Consider the following 19,486-nt stretch of genomic DNA (forward strand, 5'->3'; position numbering starts at 1 on the left):
GGCCACCTACATGCAGCATCAAATACGACAATCAAACAAGTATATGCACCCCTAAACCAATGGCTTCCGCCCTCTGACTGCCAACTTAAATAGGGTTTATGATACCTGAACCTTGACTTCATCGCACTGATGTATAGTAAAATGCTCTCTAATTCATTGCTGGCATGGGACATGTGGGTGGGCCATGAGAGGGATGATAGTGAAAGTGGGCATGAAAGGGAGGAGTCAGCTCAAAAAGCTAACCACCACACATACTGCTTTGTGTCGCAATGCCCAAGAGTCCCTCTGTGCAGATGGAGCAATCTTTAACATTGACCTCACCAGGACGTCAGCTGTGAGGACTTTAACAGTCAGAGACAAGGGCCAGAGTTGGGGGCGGGACCCGCTCGCCGATGTGAAAATGATGTGGGTTGACGTCGGGAAGAAACCCCCAACATCATCCCACCCCATTTAAATATTCAGGAAGGTGGGGGCACAGCGAAATCAGCTGTCTGCCCGTGACCTGTCAATGGCCTATTAAGGCCAGGAGCCCCAGCAGGCTTCTGATAATACATGAAACCTCATCCACCAGCGGGATGAGGTTTCATGACTGTTTTAAAAAACTTTAATAAAGATCTAGTCATATTTATTGACATGTCCCATCTCGTGTGACATTGTCCCATGAGGGGGACATGTTAATAATTTTTTAATTTTTCTATTTTTAAACTTTGAAGCACTGTCAGCGATCTCCCTGAGGCAGCACTTAGTCTCAGGGAGATGTGGCCTCTTTCGCAAGCATGCATGAATGAGCGCGCTTTGACAGTTGGGGAATCCCCCCCCCCCTCAAGCTGATCCTCTGTCTGTGCACTCTGCCTGTGTTGCAGGTATGGCCTCTGCAAGCTGCACCACTCTGCTCAACTTCTCTCTCTTGTGGAATAGCCTTTCTATGACCAGCAGCCTGTTGTTGCTCCTGCTGGTGCTTCTGCTGTTGATGCCGGTCATCTTGGTTCTCATCTGAGCTCCAAATAAAAACAGCATAAGGGGCGCCCATGCTGACCTGATGCATCACAGCTCCAGAGTGGAGATCAGATGTACAATCCTCCAAAGTTACACAATTACCTATAAAGTTTTGAAAATCGTGTCAGAGCACAAGCCCTGTGAATAAAGAGTGTCACACAGAAAAAGTTTGGCTATAAGTAAGATTTATCATGTATTTAAAAATACAGTTAGACAGGAGTGGATAAACATTAACTTTTTCTGGTGATTTCAATGGGTATCTACCTCATAAGTACCACAACTTTATGCCATTCCATGTTTAATATTTCAGTTTTAATACTGGAAAAAGTGATGATCAATGGACTGAGTTGAAGTGAGATCATGTTATAGCATAGTTTCTGGGACAGCAATTTCCCAATTTCTGCATTTAACTTCTCGTGTGTGGTTTGAATTACTCTTCATCAATGGTGAATGCTGACAATCATACTTTCACTATATTTTGAGAGTAACTTCCTTATTACAAAGCAGGTGAACTGCAGGATTATCTCTTCTTGTGCTCCTTTCAACTTGTTTCATTTGAATTAAATCATAATATGTGCTCATCTTACTTATGTATCCTCCATCTGACTGTGGTCTCAGTGTTCAAAAGTTAACAGCAGAGTTGAAAGAAAAAAACTTATGTCATTAGTTCTTTCGATAAATGGAATCTCTGACTGGTCATGTTTTCTGATGAACGGAGGAGACTGCTTTCAGATGCTTACATTTGGGTGGACAAACCGCCAAAGCTTACTGATAAGGCAACTCAATAAAAATACAAACCGCCTTCTATTCAACCAAACACAATATCCACAGAAGGGGACACATTTTCATCTGCATAGTTTCACACCATTTACATGTTAACAGACAAACATAATGAGTATGCAATTAATTGTTCCGGATACTGGAACTATCTGCAATTTACAGTTACCTGGCGATTAACAATTCAAAACAGCATTCATTGCCTGACCTTTATTTGAAACTACCATAAGCAAGTCCACACATTTGCAATAATCCTGCATGATCAAACTTAATGGTGAAATGTTAAAAAAAATCCAGACAAGAGTGACGAGCTAATATGAAAGTTCTAAATGATGGACAGGAAAAGTCCTACCCCAAACAATTGTGATAACCTTTTGCATAATGATTCCTAACAAACACACTGCCCCAGCAACCACCCCTCTACACACACACACATACACACAAACAAACTGCCCCCCAGCACCCCCTGTACACACACGCAGACACACACACACTGCCCCCAGCACTCCCTCTACCCATCCACCCCATACAAAGCTGAGCCACCTGCACCCCCAACACTGCTTGTCCCCCAGCACAAGTGCTCCTAACAATGCTCACTCTTCCTCCTGGCTCACCCTCCACACCCCACACCCCCACCAATGCTCATCCCCCCTCCCTCTGCAACCCCCCACCTCCCCCCCACCCCCTATACAATGCTGACTCCTCCAGCACGGGCCAGGAATTCTGGAAGGTGAGTTGGGAGAGTTGGTGCAAAGGGCGGATGAGCATTGTCAGGAGGGGATGAGCAGTGTTGGGGCCAATGAGTACTGGAGTACCTTGACACTCCAGCTGATTTGTTTTGAGCTGCACTCCTGAGCAGGCTTTTCTCCTGCTAGGAACAGATCTAAGAAAATCAGTGTAAAAACCAGGGTAAGTATCGGGCACACAGCCCATGTCTGCATAGTTGTGGCCACCTCATCGCATGGTCATGGGGAATCACAGAGTAAAACTTGGCAATCTGAATTTTAACCGTCTTACATAAGTACCTCGCATGTGCCCACGTCAGGTCATCCTCAGGGTCCTAAGGCACATCAGTGGCTTAAGTGAATTATTGGCCGCTCCCAATATCTGAAGGTTCAGGCCTTATATTCTACAAATATGTCTAATTTACATTTAACTCATTTAAGCTACAGCAAAAATAAGCAGGAGGTCATTCTTAATAGAAATATGTAAAAGTAAGCTTAAATATAATAAATTCAGCAAGATATAATGACTGCACTGAAGGTAGAAAACAAAAGAACAGGTAAAGCTGGTCTATAATGCAAATTGAATGTTTAGGTTACAAAAGAGACTAAAGAGTTTCCGGAAAGGTCATTGCTAATTTATTCATGTTGGCAATTATACTAATGACTAATGTTCGCAATCTTAATTGCTATAATGAAGGTGTTTAAAAAATTGTACAAATGGTAATATAATCAGGTGCCTGTTCATTGGCATAAGCAAATTGTGAAAATAACCATGCCATGACCAAAAAAATTCATCTTTTAAATTCATTTATGGGATGTGGGCTTTGCTAGCTGGGGCAGCACTTATTGCCCATCCCTAATTGCCCTTGAGAAGGTAGTGGTGAGCTGCCTTCCTGAACCACTGCAGTCCACATGCTGTAGGTATACCTACAGTGCTGTTAGGGAGAGAGTTCCCAGATTTTGACTCAGCAACAGTGAAGGAATGATGATATATTTCCAAGTTAGGATGGTGAGTGACTTGGAGGGGAACTTCCAGGTGGTGTTGTTCCCATACATCTGCTGCTCTTTTCCTTCTATGTGGTAGTGGTCATGGGTTTGGATGGTGCTGTCAGAGGAACCTTGGTGAGTTAGAATACAGGCGAGGCAGCTAATTAAGTTATATTTATATACAAAAAGAAAATATAAAGGATATTAATTGTTTTAAATCAAAATTATATAAAATTGAATGGAATAAAGAATGGCATTTAAACATAATAATAGATTACCTAGAAATTTGAGCAATGAGCAGCTCTACATGATGTGAAACAGGATGCCCTGCAGGGGTCACAAGTCTCGATTTTTAAAAATTCATTCATGGGATGTGGTCATCGCTGGCTAGGCCATCATTTATTGCCCATCCCTAATTGCCCTCAGAGGACATTTTAGAGTCAACCACATTGCAGTGGGGCTGGAGTCACATGTAGGCCAGACCAAGTAAGAGCAGCAGATTTCCTTTCCCAAAGGACATTAGTGAACCAGATGGGTTTTTATGACAATCAACAATGGTTGCATGGTCACCATCAAACTTTTAATTCTATATTTTTTATTGAATTCAAATTCCACAATCTGCTGTGGTAGGATTCCAACCCCAGGTCCCCAGGGCATTACCCTGGGTCCCTGGATTCCTAGTACAGTGACAATACCACTATGCCACCGTCTCCCTATTTACCTTCTGTTGGTGGGTAGCAGGGATACACCAATAATGCCTCTCACCAATATGAATCCATGGCTAACCCACTGCCATTTTTTCCTCAGAGCTCTCAATTGCAAGGCATGTTTCGACTAGAAACACTGGCCCTGATAGCTTTACCACCACTGGGAAGGAGGGAAAGGGAGCTCTGGTGCAACCATTAAAATATGTAGCCAGTGAAGGAACAACATCACATTTGTAAAGAATGGCTAAAGTAGTAAAATCCAGGAGAATGTCAGAAGCAGGAAGGGCACAGATTTTTCGACATACCCCTGGAAGAGGTCAGCACCACAAGAACTTTAAGACCATATAAGAAGATAGCCCCATATAGATTAATGGTCATGTGGTAGATATATGACGGACTAGTAATTGATGGAAAGTGAGATTAAAAATCTGAATTTTGTTTATAGAATTTGCAAATAAAAAAAAAACTGGCATCAATAAAAGCAGCCATAAAGCTGTCAGATGGCCATAAAAAAAATCTATCTCATTAATGTCCGGTTGGAAAGAAAATTGCCACCCTTACCAGGTCTGGCCAATATACTTGACCCTTGTCACATGCCAAGGCAGTTGGTTCTTAACTCTAAAGTAATTTAGGAAGACGTTAGCTTGTGTCCTTAAAGAGGAATGGTACTGTCAGAAACTTTAAACAAGCTCTTCTGTGTTTCAAATCATAGGAGATGCTTTGCAAGATGAGATCAGCCACTATGAAGATCACCCATCCACTTACACAGAGGAATAATCCCTAAGGTTTAAAGAATGGAAAGCAATGTGTGCTCTATTGGGTCTTTCCTGGGCCTTCTCTCTATGGTTGGATTGCATGGTGCCATTCTTGAGATTCCAAACCTTCTGTTGAGCTGGACACTGCAAAAGCCAATGATGCCCAGATCCCATGATTGAATTTTAAAAAAATACAGACTAAGACTATCCAATGAAGTTAAACTGCCTCCTTGAGATATCAATGCAAAATCGAAGAGTTTAAGGAAATCGTGAATTGTTCTGAACACAGCATAGCAATTGATATGAATGTTACGAGCACATTGTTAACTGAAAACACAAGATGACCACCAACCCCCCCCACCCCCCCCGCACCCCGGCCTGCCATTGAACATAAAGGGGTGATGGTTGGATTCTCTCTTGTTGGAGCTGGTCATTGCCTGAAACTTGTGTGGTGCAAATGTTACTTGCCACTTGTTAGCCCAAGGCTGTATATTGTCCAGGTTTTGCTGCATTTGGATATTGCTTCAGTATCTGAGGAATTGTGAATGGTGCAGAGCATTGTGCAATCATCAGCGAATATCCCCTCTTCTGGCCTTATGATGGAAGGAAGGTCATTGATTTAACAGCTGAAGATGGTTAGGCAGAGGACACTACCCTGAGGAACTCCTGCAGTGATGTCCTGGAACTGAGAGGACTGACTCCAACAACCACAGCCATCTTCTTTTGTGCTGGTATGACTCCAACCAGTGAAGTGTTTTCCCCCTGATTCCCATTGACTCCAGTTTTGTTAGGGCTCCTTGATGCCACACTCGCTGCCTTGATGTCAAGGGCAGTCACTCTCACCTCACCTCAAGAGTTCAGCTCTTTTGTCCATGTTTGAATGAAGGCTGTAATGAGGTCAGGAGCTGAATGCCCAGGTAAGCCCAGTACACAAAAAGCAGGACAAATCCAATTCGTCTCCACAATGACTGTACAGTGATCACTCCTACCAATACTGCCATGGACAGTTGCATCTATGGCAGGCAGGTTGGTGAGGATGAAGTCAAGTATGTTTTTCCCTCTTGTTGGTTACCTCACCACCTGCTGCAGACCCAGTCTAGCAGCTATATCATTTAGGACTCAGCCGGCTCAATCAGTAGTGGTGCACTGAGCTGCTCTTGGTGATGGACATTGAAGTCCTCCACCCAGCGTACATTCAAGTGGTGTTCAACATGGAGGAGTACTGATTCATCAACTGAGGGAGGGTTCTCCAGGCGGTTGGACTCGTTTGTTGAACTTTTCTTGCTCTAAAGTTTTATTACAACTTAAGTTAAAATAGATGCCGAAGGGTTTCAGAAATCTTCAAACTTATCTGAAGATGGAGCTGCAGTAACTGTGTTTTTTAATGTTTCTTCCTGCGCTTGTCAGATTTCGGCGTGCTCCCGCAATGATCATGGACCCAACCTCAAAGGGATCGATTACTTGCAACGAATATTTAAATTCAAATCGGAGTATGTTAGGGCAATTAAAAGTCAATTCTTGGCTATGGCTGAGTTTTTAAAAAAACTTCAGTTTTTTTATGGAGCCCAGCTGCCACGTGGTACAGTGCCATTTCCGAACTCTGGCTGGCTACTCTGACTGATTAATGACCTGAAAGCCTTTAAAGTCGAGTTCAGCCTTGGAACTGAATTTTTGCTCACCCTTGCTAGGTCCTTTGGCTCTGCAATTGATGGTGATTCACAATGGATGTCTATGTGAACTAGTGGAGTCCTTTAGCTGCACACTGGATTTTCCTTCTACCTTCAGCTTCCAAATCTGCAATGGGCTTCTTTTCAGAAGATCTCTAACTGTGCCTTCAATTCAGGTGCATTTCAGTCAGGTCAGGATGCTGTTCCTTTAGTTTTTCAGATTCCAGGGACCTTTACCAGCTTCTTCGGCTCTGGGTTTGTTCATGAGTTGCCACTATGTTGTAAGGGTTTGTTCAGTAGGTCTCACTAAGAGGTTCAGAGATTTGTAAGGTTGAACAGTAGTGTTTATTGGTAATACGTAACTGCTTACATACATACAAAGTATAGCCCAAACTAGGAGCTAACTTCATGCTGGCTTCTCCTTGACTTTCTCCATACAACTCTCTCTCCTGTATATTGTCACGTGTCTCTGTGTACATCACACTGTGGGTGGTATTGTTCTCCAGTCCCGGATTAACCCTTGCATTGCCGAATACCGATATACTACAGCATTGTTGTAAGCTTTTTCTAACATTATTGGAAACTTCAACAACAAAGGCCTGATTTGATGCACCTAAGTTGATGTTCCCAGCTGCTGGATACATTTGTTGGAAATTTTAACAGCACTTGGAAAATTGTGCAATAATGGCACCCTGCAGTTTTGAAAGGCAGCAATGCTGGCATGATATCGGCCAACTCAATTTCTCTGCCTTCTTCACTCACTCTAAATTACCTCTCTCTGGACTTGCAGCATCTCACTCTATCAGACCGAACCTAACATTATCATTCAACCTGCTGATAAGAGTGGCACTGTTGTTGTTGCAGAACTGGCATATATGTTGCGGAGGTTGAATGCCAACACTGACACCTCTTCGTACCTCCCCTCACTATGACGACACCACTGAACATCAAGCGATCGGTTCCAAGACTGTCACTGATGTCATCTCCTATAGGGATTGTCCTTCTATAGCCTTCAATCTCATAGTTTCCCAACATTGCACAGCCTGCATCTACTTCATTCCCAAGATCCACAAGCAGGACTGCCATGGGGGACTCAGCATTTCAACCTGCATTCGCCTCACAAAACTGAGTTCTTCCTACTATTACAAGTATAGGACTTTATAAGATAGTTATGAGTTAAGATGTCTCATTAAATTTAAGATGAAATAGAATGCCCTGAACAGGGGGATATAATCATTCCAACACTGACTGGAGACAGGCCCATGTGATCTGATTAGCATGGTGAAAGAAAAATCAAATCACTGCCTATTGAAAATCAATAGTGACAGTTTTTGCAGCTTGACACAGAAAAGGGACAGCTGTTGTTTGGACACAGTAGCAGACACCATGAAAGAAACAAAGAAATTACAGGTGTGGAGGAAAAGCAGCAGCTACTGCTATGAAGAGCAGGATGAACTGTTTTTGGGTTAACAACAAGCAGAATGCTTATAAAAGTTGTTTTTCCATTCAAAAGGGGGGGTAACAGGACTAATGGGACTTGTTGAAATTTAAGGAACGAGGAGTCACTGAGGTGAGCCTTGCTGGTGGAAATTTGTTGTGGGATACTCAGATTGAAGGGAATGATTCTCAAAGAGCACCATAAGTGTTGACCTGATGTGGTGGGGGAGTGAACCTGGTGGAAGCTGGGATTAACTTGGGACTTAATCTTATAATGCTAGCAATCTGCCAGAAGCATGATGTACAGTAAAAGTGTTTCATATGGCATGTTTTGATTGCATTAGTTAGTTGATGTGAGAGTACCATTTCTTTATTTTGGTGTATTACTTGTGGTTAAGTAATGTTGAGTCTATGATGATTTCAGTTTGTTTGTTACAGTGAATATCTTAAAATGTGAAATCTTATCCTGTGATTCTTCTGCCACTGGGAAATTCATCTTTTTTAAGTTAATAATGTCTATGGGAATTGTAATGCTACCTCTACTATTCTTCTCCTCAAGTCCATTTTATTTGATAAAGTGCCATATCAAAGGTTACTTCACAAGTTAAGGGCTCGTGGTGTAGGGGTATAACTTATCAGCATACATAAAGGATTTGTTAGCTAACAGGAAGCAGAGAGTAGGGTTAAGTGGGTAATTTTCGGGTCGGCATGCTGTAACTGGTGGAGTGCCACAAGGATCAGCGCTGAGGCCACAGCTATTTACAATCTATGTCAATGACTTGGATGAAGGGACCAAATGTATGGTAGCTAAATTTGTCAATGACACCAAAATAGATAGGAAAGTAAGTTGTCAAGGAAAAGGTACAGAGTCTGCAAAGGGATACAGATAGGTTAAGTGACTGGGCAAAAATTTGGGAGATGACATATAACGTGGGAAAATGTGAACTTGCGCACTCTGACAGGAAGAATAGAAAAAACAGTATACAATTTAAATAGAGAGAGCTGGGTGTCCTCATATATGAATCACAAACAGTTACTATGCAGGCACAGCGAATGATCAGGACGGCAAATGGAAAGTTGGTGTTTATTGCATGGGAATGGAATATAAAAGTAGGGAAGTTTTACTACAGCTGTACAGGGCATTGGTGAGACCACATCTGGACCACTGTGTACAGTTTGATCTCCTTATTTGACAAAGGATATAACAGCATTAGAAACAGTTCAGAGAAGGTTCACTCGACTCATTCCTGAGATGAGGGGCTTATCTTAGGAAGAAAGGTTGAATAGGTTGAGCCTATACCTCTTGGAATTTAGAAGAATGAGATGTGATGTTATGAAACATATAAGATCCTGAGGGGACTTTACTGGGTGGATACCGGGAGGATGATTCATACTAGAACTAGAGGACACAGCTTCAAAGTAAGAGATCTTCCTTTTAACATGGAGATTAGGAGATTTTTTTTTTCTCTCAGAAGATTATTAGTATTGGAATTCTCTTCACCAAAAAACAGCAGAGGCTAGGTCATTGAATTTATTCAAGGCTGAGTTAGACAGATTTTTGATAGACAAGGGAGTCAAGGCTTTTGGCAGGAAGTAACAGAAAAGTGGAGACCATAGACTAGTCAAGTAACAGCCTGACATAATCATCCTCATGGAATCATACCTGACAGATAATGTCCCAGACACCACCATCACCATTCCTGGGTATAGCCTGTCCCACCAGCAGGACAGGCCAAGCAGGGACTGTGGCACAGTGGTATACAGTAGGGAGGGAGTTGCCCTGGGAGTATTCAACATTGACTCTGGACCGCATGAAGTCTCATGGCACCAGGTCAAACATGGGAAAGGAAGCCTCTTGCTGATTACCGCGTACTGCCCTCTCTCAGCTGATGAATCAGCACTCCTCCATATTGAAAACCATTGGAGGAAGCACTGAAGGTGGCAAGGGCACAGAATGTACTCTGGGTGGGGGACTTTAATGTCCATCGCCAAAAGTGGCTCGGTAGCACCATTACTGACAAAGCTGGCCGAATCCTAAATTACACAGCTGCAAGACCGGTTCTGCAGCAGTTGGTGAGGGAATCAACAAGAGGGAAAAACATACTTGACCTCATTCTCACCAACCTGCCTGCTGCAGATGCATCTGTCCATGACAGTATTGGTAAGAGTGACCACCACACAGTCGTTATGGAGACTAAGTCCTGCCTTCACATTGAGGATCCCGTCCATGATGTTCCATGGCACTACCACCATGCTAAATGAGATAGATTTCAAACAGATCTAGCAATTCAAGACTGGGCATCCATGAGGCGCTATGGGCCTTCAGCAGCAGCAGAATTGTATTCAAACAAAATCTGTAGCCTCATGGCTTGGCATATCCCCCACTCTACCATTAACATCAAGCCAGAGGATCAACCCTGGTTCAATGAAGAGCGCAGGAGGGCATGCCAGGAGCAGCACCAGGCATACCTAAAAATGAGGTGTCAACCTGGTGAAGCTATAATGGAGGGCTACCTGTGTGCCAAACAGCATAAGCAGCAAGTGATAGGCAGGGCTAAGCAATCCCACAGCCAACAGATCAGTCCTGCCACATATAGTCATGAATGGTGATGGACAATTAAACAACTCACTGGAGGAGGTGGCTCCACAAAAGTCCCCATCCTCAACAATGGAGGTGTCCAGCACATCAATGCAAAAGATAAGGCTGAAGCATTTGCACCAATCTTCAGACAGAAGTGCCCAGTGGATGATCTATCTCAGCCTCCTCTGGAGGTCCCCAGCACCAGAGATGCCAGTCTTCAGCCTATCCAATTCACTCCATGTGATATCAAGAAACGGCTGAAGGTGCTGGATACTGCAAATTTATGGGCCCTGAAATATTCTGACAAAACTACTGAAGACTTTGTGCTCCAGAACTTGCCGCATCCTTAGCCAAGCTGTTCCAGTACAGTTACAACACTGGCATCTACCTGCTATGTGGAAAATTGCCCAAGTAAGTCCTGTACACAAGAAGCAGGACAAATCCAACATGGCCAATTACCACAGAGATAAAAACAAAAAACTGCGGACGCTGGAAATCCAAAACAAAAACAGAATTACCTGGAAAAACTCAGCAGGTCTGGCAGCATCAGCGGAGAAGAAAAGAGTTAACGTTTCGTGTCCTCATGACCCTTCAACAGAACAATTCTGTTGAAGGGTCATGAGGACTCGAAACGTCAACTCTTTTCTTCTCAGCCGATGCTGCCAGACCTGCTGAGTTTCTCCAGGTAATTCTGTTTTTGTTATGGCCAATTACCGCCACTGCAGTCTATTCTCCATCATCAGTAAAGTGATGGAAGAGATTATCAACAGTCCTATCAAGCGGCACTTGCTTAGCAATAACGTGCTTAGTGATGCCTAGTTTGGGTTCCACCAGGCCACTCAGCTCCTGACCTCATTGCAGCCTTGGTTCAAACATGGACAAAAGGGTGAGCTGCTAAGGTGAGGTGAGAGTGACTGTCCTTGACATCAAGGCAGCATTTGACTGAGTGTGGCATCAAGGAGCTCTAGCAAAATTGGGCTCAATTGGAATCGGGGGAAAACTCTCCATTGATTAGAGTCATACCTCACACAAATGAAGATAGTTGTGGTTGTTGGAGGTCAGTCATCTCAGCTCCAGGACATAACTGCAGGAGTTCCTCAGGGCGATGGCCTAGGCCCAACCACCTTCAGCTGCTTCACCAATGACCTTCCTTCCATCATAAGGTCAGCAGTGGGGATGTTCGCTGATGATTGCACAACGTTCAGCACCATTTGTGATTCCTCAAATATTGAAGCAGTCCATGTCCAAATGCAGCAAGACCTGGACAATATCCATTTGCACCACACAAGTATCAGACAATGACCATCTCCAACAAGTGAGAACCCAACCATCCCCTTGATGTTCAATGGCCTTACCATCATTGAATCCCCCACTATCCAACAGAAACTGAACTGGACTAGACATGTAAATACTGTGCAAAAACAGAATCACCTGGAATTCTGTTTTTGTTTCTGTTTTTGTTTTGGATTTCCAGCATCCGCAGTTTTTTTGTTTTTATCTCTATATAAATACTGTGGATACAAGAGCAGGTCAGAGGCTAGGAATCATGTGAAGAGTAACTCACCTCCTGACTCCCCAAAGTGTGTCCACCATCTACAAGGCACAAGTCAGGAGGGTGATGAAATACTCCCCACTTGCCTGGATGAGTGCTGCTCCAACAACACTCAAGAAGCTTGACACTATCCAGGACAAAGCAGCCCACTTGATTGGCACCACATTGACAAACATTCACTCCCTCCATCACCGACGCACAGTAGCAGCAGTGTGTACCATCTACAAGATGCACTGCAGGAATTCATCAAGGCTCCTTCAACAGCTCCTTCCAAATCCACAACCACTACCATCTAGAAGGACAAGGGCAGCAGATAGATGGGAACACCACCACCTGCAATTTCCCCTCCAAGTCACTCACCATCCTGACTTCGAAATATATTTCCATTCTTTCACTGTTGCTGAGTCAAAATCCTGGAACTCCCTTCCTAACAGCACTGTGAGTGTACCTACACCACATGGACTGCAGCGGTTCAAGAAGGCAGCTCACCACCACCTTCTCAAGGGCAACTAAGGATGGGCAAGAAATGCTGGCTCTGCCAGTGAAGCCCACATCCCGCGAATGAATAAAAAAAACCAACCAGATCAGCCATGATCTTATCAAATGACAGAGCAGGCTCAAAGGGCTGAATGGCCAACCCTTGCTCCTAATTCTTATGTTCCTATTCTCTCCCCACCTACATCCCCAACTCTTCAGATGCCTTCCACTACTTTAATATTCTCCAGCTTTTTGGCACAAACCAGTTCCTTTCTACCGTGGATGTTCAATCCTTCTATATGCCTATTCCCTACCAGGATGTCTGAGGGTTTTCCACTTCTGCCTTGAACGGAGGCCGAACCAGTCCTCATCCACTGCCACCCTTCTTTGCCTGGCTGAACAACTCCTCCTTTAAATCAATTTATTCATTCAAATAAAAGATGTTGCAATGGGAACATTGTTGAATCCTAGCTATAATAATAATAAAAGCAAAATACTGTGGATGCTATAAATCTTAAATAAAAACAGCAAGTACTTGAAAAACTCAGCAGGTCTGGCAGCACCTGTGGAGAGAGAAACAGAGTAAATGGCCAGAAATTTAAGCTCCTTCCCTTCCTCCATGGCAGGTTCTGAGGCCAAAGGGGCGGTGGGGAGGGGGGAGAGGGGAGGGAGTATGCAATTGCACACATGGGATTCTTTTTGGGATTCCACCACCCCCCCCCACCCCTGCCACACACCCAACCAACCACCACCCCCACGACCTCGCTGCAATTTTATGCTGGGGTGGGCGGGGCCTCTGACGGGAAGCCTGCCCTTGCCCCAATTGAGGCCCATATGTGGCCAATTAATTGGCCACTTGAGGGCTGTTTCCCGCTCAGCCTCAATTTTTAGGCTGGTGGGCAGATGAAAGCTCGGGTGGGAGAAACCCTGAAATAAATAAAGTTCGATCTTGGGCTGGGTGGGGAGGGGCGCCTCCATCAGAAGCCCCTTTCTGACTGGGGGGCGCCCTCCCCTTAAGGCTCGGTGACCTCAGGATCTTCCCCACCTACCCCTGGCCTAACCCCTAAGACCATGATCACTCTCCTCGCGATCACCCAGGCCTTCCCTACCCTCCCCACCCTGAGACACTTGACACTAAAGTTTTTCTCCAGTTCCTGGGATTTTGTCTCAGGCAGCTCCTTTCCTAGCCACTGCAACACTGTTGCTGGAAAGACTGGAGAGCTGCTGGCCAATCTGACTGGAGTGGGCAGGGATGTGTTCATCCCCTAAAAATTCAGGTCAGTTTTTCGAGTGCCATATGACTCTTCTTTGGAACTCTAGTCTTTTTTTATTCATTTACGGGATGTGGTCTTCGCTGGCTGGGCCAGAATTTATTGCTGATCCCTAGTTTCCCTTGAGAAGGTGGTGGTGAGCTACTTTCTTGAACCGCTGCAGTCCATGTGGTGTAGGTACACCCACTGTGCTGTTAGGAAGGGAGTTCCAGGATTTTGACCCAGCTGTACTGAAGGAACGGTGATATATTTCCAAGTCAGGGTGGTGTGTGGCTTGGAAGGGATCTTGCAGGTGGTGGTGTTCCCATGCATCTGCAGCACTCGTCCATCTGAGTGGTAGAGGTCACAGATTTGGAAGGTGCTGTCTAAGGAACTTTGGTGAATTTCTGCAGTGCACCCTCTAGATGGTACACACTGCTGCCACTTTGCATCAGCGGTGGAGGGATTGGATGTTGAAGGCAGTGGATGGGTGTCAATCAAGTGGGCTACTTTGTTTTGGATGGTGTCAAGCTTCTTCAGTGTTGTTGGAGCTGCACTCTTCCAGGCAAGTGGAGAGCATTCCATCACAATCCTGACTTGTGCCTTGTAGATGGTGCACTGACTTTGGGGAGTCAGGAGGTGAGTTACTCACTGCAGGATTCTTAGCCTCTGATCTGCTCTTGTAGCCACAGTATTTATATGGCTAGTCCAGTTCAGTTTCTGGTAAATGGTAACCTCCAGGATGTTGATAGTCGGGGATTCTGTGATGGTAATGTCGATAAGGACATTTTGATGGAGCCCAAGTGGAGGCCTGGAATGTCAGAGTGGCACCATGCAGTTCAACCTCAGACACAAAGCCCAGCAAAGACCTAAAGCAAAGGTTTCTTTCTATTCTCTAAATCCTTAAAGGACTTATATCTATGTAGATACCTTCCAGAATTTATAAAAAGTTTTTGGGTCTTTTTCTGAGACTTACACCAGCTATCACCTGGCAGGATTTCCACTAATGCTTTTTTAAAGGAATAGAGGCATTTCCTCTTGCCACAGACTTGCAGTCAAATTCTACTTCTAATATTTTACTTTGGGCTTTTATCAGTGTTTTGGTGAGTGGACCACAGGATTCCATATTGCTGCTCTGATCAAGGGCTATTAGGAATGGGCAACAAATGCTGGCCTTGCCAGCATGCTCACATCACATGATTGTTTTTAAATCTAAAAAAAACTGCAGCAGTTATAAATATATTTATTCAGTAATTCCCACACCTAATTACTCAATTTTCATCCCATACCTTTTTCAAAAAATGAAGATACACAACAAAGTGCACCAAGTTAGAGGTCTGGTTAGCAGTACAGGGGAAGGGACACAGGGCGGAATTTCCTGTTGCTGGCATCAGACATATTTGGCGGCCTGACGGACAATTTGGCGCAATCATTTTTTTATTCATCCATGGAACGTGGGCTTCACTGGCTGGGCCAGCATTTATTGCCCATCCTTAGTTGCCCTTGAGAAGGTGGTGGTGAGCTGCCTTCTTGAGCCGCTGCAGTCCATGTGGTGTAGGTACACCCACAATGCTGTTATGAAACATAGAAACATAGGAAATAGGAGCAGGAGTAGGCCATTCAGCCCTTCGAGCCTGCTTCACCATTCATTATGATCATGGCTGATCATCCAACTCAATAGCCTGCTCCCGCTTTCTCCCCATATCCTTTGATCCCTTTCGCCCTAAGAGCTATATCTAACTCCTTCTTGAAAACATACAATGTTTTGGCCTCAACGTCTTTCTGTGGTAATGAATTCCACAGGCTCACCACTCTCTGGGTGAAGAAATTTCTCCTTATCTCAGTCCTAAATGGTCTACCCCGTATCCTCAGCTTGTGACCCCTGGTTCTGGACTCCCCCACCATTCCTGCATCTATTCTGTCTAGTCCTGTTGAATTGTATAGGTTTCTATGAGATCCCCCTCATTCTTCTGAACTCCAGCAAATATAATCCTAACCAACTCAATCTCTCCTCATATGTCAGTCTGGCCATCCCAAGAATCAGTCTGGTAAACCTTCGCTGCACTCCCTCAATGGCAAGAACATCCTTCCTCAGATAAGGAGACCAAAACTGCACACAATATTCCAAGGGTGGTCTTACCAAGGCACTGTATAATTGCAGCAAGACATCCCTGCTCCTGTACTTGAATCGTCTCGCTATGAAGGCCAAAATACCATTTGCCTTCTTTACCACCTGCTGCACCTGCATGCTTACCTTCAGCGACTGGTGTATAAGGACACCCAGGTCTCGTTGCACATTCCCCTCTCTTAAGTTATAGCCATTCAGATAATAATCTGCCTTCCTGTTTTTGCTACCAAAGTGAATAATCTCACATTTATCCACATTATACTGCATCTGCCATGCATTTGCCCACTCACTCAACTTGTCCAAATCAAACTGAAGCATCTCTGCATCCTCCTCACAGCTCACCCTCCCACCCAGCTTTGTGTCATCTGCAAATTTGGAGATATTACATTTAGTTCCCTGATCTAAATCATTAATATATATTGTGAATAGCTGGGGTCCCAGCACTGATCCCTGCGGTACCCCACTAGTCACTGTCTAATATTCGAAAAAAGACCTGTTTATTCCTATTCTTTGTTTCCTGTCTGCCAACAGGCTTTCTATTCATCTCAATACACTATCCCCAATCCCATGCGCTTTAATTTTACATGCCAATCTCTTGTAGAAAACCTTCTGAAAGTCCAAATAAACCACATCCACTGGCTCCCCCTCATCAACTCTACTTGTTACATCCTCGAAAAATTCCAGTAGATTTGTCAAGCATGATTTCCCTTTCATAAAACCGTGCTGACTCTATCCAATTCTGCCACTGTTTTCCACGTACTCAGCTATTAAATCTTTTATAATGGACTCTAGAATTTTCCCCACTACTGACATCAGGCTGACTGGTCTATAATACCCTGTTTTCTCTCTGCCTCTCTTTTTAAATAGTGAGGTTACATTAGCTACCCTCCAATCCGTAGGTACTGGTCCAGTGATGACCACCAATGCATCCACTATTTCTAGGGCCATTTCCTTAAGTACTCTGGGATGTAGCTTATCAGGCCCTGGGGATTTATCGGCCTTCAATGTAATTAATTTCTCCAACACTGTTTCCCTACTAATGCTGATTTCTTTCAGTTCCTCCCTCTCACTAAACCCTGTGTTCCCCAACATTTCTGGTATGTTATTTGTGTCTCTTTTGTCAAGACAGAACCAAAGTATGTATTTAGTTGGTCAGCCATTCTTTTGTTCCCCATTTTAAATTCCCCTGTTTCTGATTGTAAGCGACCTACATTTGTCTTCACCAATCATAAACTTTTACAGTCAGGTTTTATGTTCCCTGTAAGCTTACTCTCGTACTCTATTTTGCCCTTCTTAATCAATCCCTTGGTCCTCCTTCGCTGAATTCTAAACTGCTCCCAATCCTCAGGTCTGTTGTTTCTTCTGGCCAATTTGTATGCCTCTTCCTTGGATCTAATACTATCTCTAATTTCTTCTGTAAGCAATGGTTTGACCACCTTTCCTATTTTACTTTTGCGCCAGACAGGAATAAAAAATTGTTGCAGTTCACCCATGCGCTCTTTGAACGTTAGCCATTGCCTATCCACCATCATCCCTTTAAGTAACATTTCCCAATCCATCATAGCCAACTCGCATCTCATACCATTGTAGTTTCCTTTATTAAAATTCAGAACCCTAGTCTCAGAGTCAACTACGTCACTCTTCATCTTGATGAAGAATTCTATCATATTATGGTCGCTCATCCCCAAGGGGCTTCGCACAACTAGACTGACAATTATTCCTTTCTCATTGCGAAATACCCAGTCTAGAATGACCTGTTCTCTAGCTGGTTCCTCAATGTATTGGTCCAGAAAACCATTTCGTATACACTCCAGGAATTCCTCCTCTACAGCATTGTTACTAGTTTGATTTGCCCAATCTATATGCAGATCAAAGTCACCCATAATTGCAGATGTTCCTTTATTGCATGCGTCTCTAATTTCCTGTTTAATGCCATTCCCAATATCACCACCACAATTTGGTGGTCTTTATACAACACTCACCAACGTTTTTTTCCCCTTCATGTTTCTCAGCTCTCCCCATATAGATTCCACATTGTCGGAGTAATATCTTTCCTCACTATTGCGTTAAGGGAGCTCCAGGATTTTGACCCAGCGACAGTGAAGGAATGGCGATATATTTCCAAGTCAGGATGCTGATTAACTTGGAGGGGAACTTCCAGGTGGTGGTGTTCCCATCTATCTGTTGCCCTTATCCTTCTAGATGGTAGTGGTCATGGGTTTGGAAAGCACTGTTGAAGGAATGACAGCATGAAACAAGTTCACGATGTCCGCTCAGCCCACCGACGTCGGGCTGCATTTCCCTCCATTGGATGTTGGGAACCTCTTTGTAATACATGAGCATATAATTATCAGGCACACTGCCAGAATCATCTCTTCCGCAACCCCCCCACCCCCGTCACTGGTTTGTCTGTCCATGTCAGCTGGAAAGTATGCTGACATGTTTCAGAATAGCACACAAAAGGTATGTGCTTGGCGGCCTGCACTTTAAGGGGAACTCAGAAGGTGAGCACACAGTAATGTTGTGCAGTGCTCACCAGGGTCACCTGTTGGACTTCAACTTTCTGGGAAGCTGGGTGCGTCGGGGTTAAGGGCAGTCCTGCTGTTGAGGTGACATTTAGAGGGGCGGGGACAAGGGCCTGCCATTGAATATAGCGCACAAGCATTCGGGGTAGGGGGTTAGGGTGGGTGAGGGAAGTGGCCACACATTAGTGAAACCTGTATGAAGTGACAGTTCAGGCGCAGCCACATTGATATGATTGGAGTTGGGCCTCTAGTTTATCAGCCCACTCAAGCAATGCGGAGGCTTCAGAGTTCTGTTGAAGGGTCATGAGGACTCGAAACATCAATTGTGCTCTTCTCCACTGATGCTGCAGACCTGCTGAGTTTTTCCAGATATTTCTGTTTTTGTTTTTGTGTTACATAGCCTCTGTGATAAGGTTCCTGTCTTGGAGATGCAGTGGAGGCCCTAATAGTCACTCAATTGCAGGAGGACAATGACAAAATGCAGTGAGGACACTCCATAAATCTTCACATAGCCTCTGAAAATGTCTAACTGCTGTCTGACTGAGGGCAGAATGCTTACACTCTGTGATCAGGGTTAGAGAAGCAGCCATGAAGCTTTAAAAACATCTGAGCCCTTCAGGAGCACAGTATCACTGGTTACAGATGCTGAAGAGATGGGGGCCAGCTCCTCCTTAAAGCAGAGAGCACGCCAAGAGAATGAAAGAACTCTGTGGCGCCTGCTCATAACATTCTGGCAAGCACTGACAAGGTGCAGGCATCAGTAATGTTTCCAGGGAGCGTGAGGCCGGACCATCACTTGGGTCTGAAGGCTGCACAGAGCACAGGGGAGAGGCCCTGGACTGAGGCACCTGACTTTATCTTGTGTAGAAAGATTTCACATCTGAGTGACTGCTCATCAGAACAAGGAGCCATAGGCAGGGAG

The sequence above is a fragment of the Carcharodon carcharias genome, chromosome 4, assembly GCF_017639515.1.
Source record: "Carcharodon carcharias isolate sCarCar2 chromosome 4, sCarCar2.pri, whole genome shotgun sequence".
Lineage (NCBI taxonomy): Eukaryota > Metazoa > Chordata > Chondrichthyes > Lamniformes > Lamnidae > Carcharodon > Carcharodon carcharias.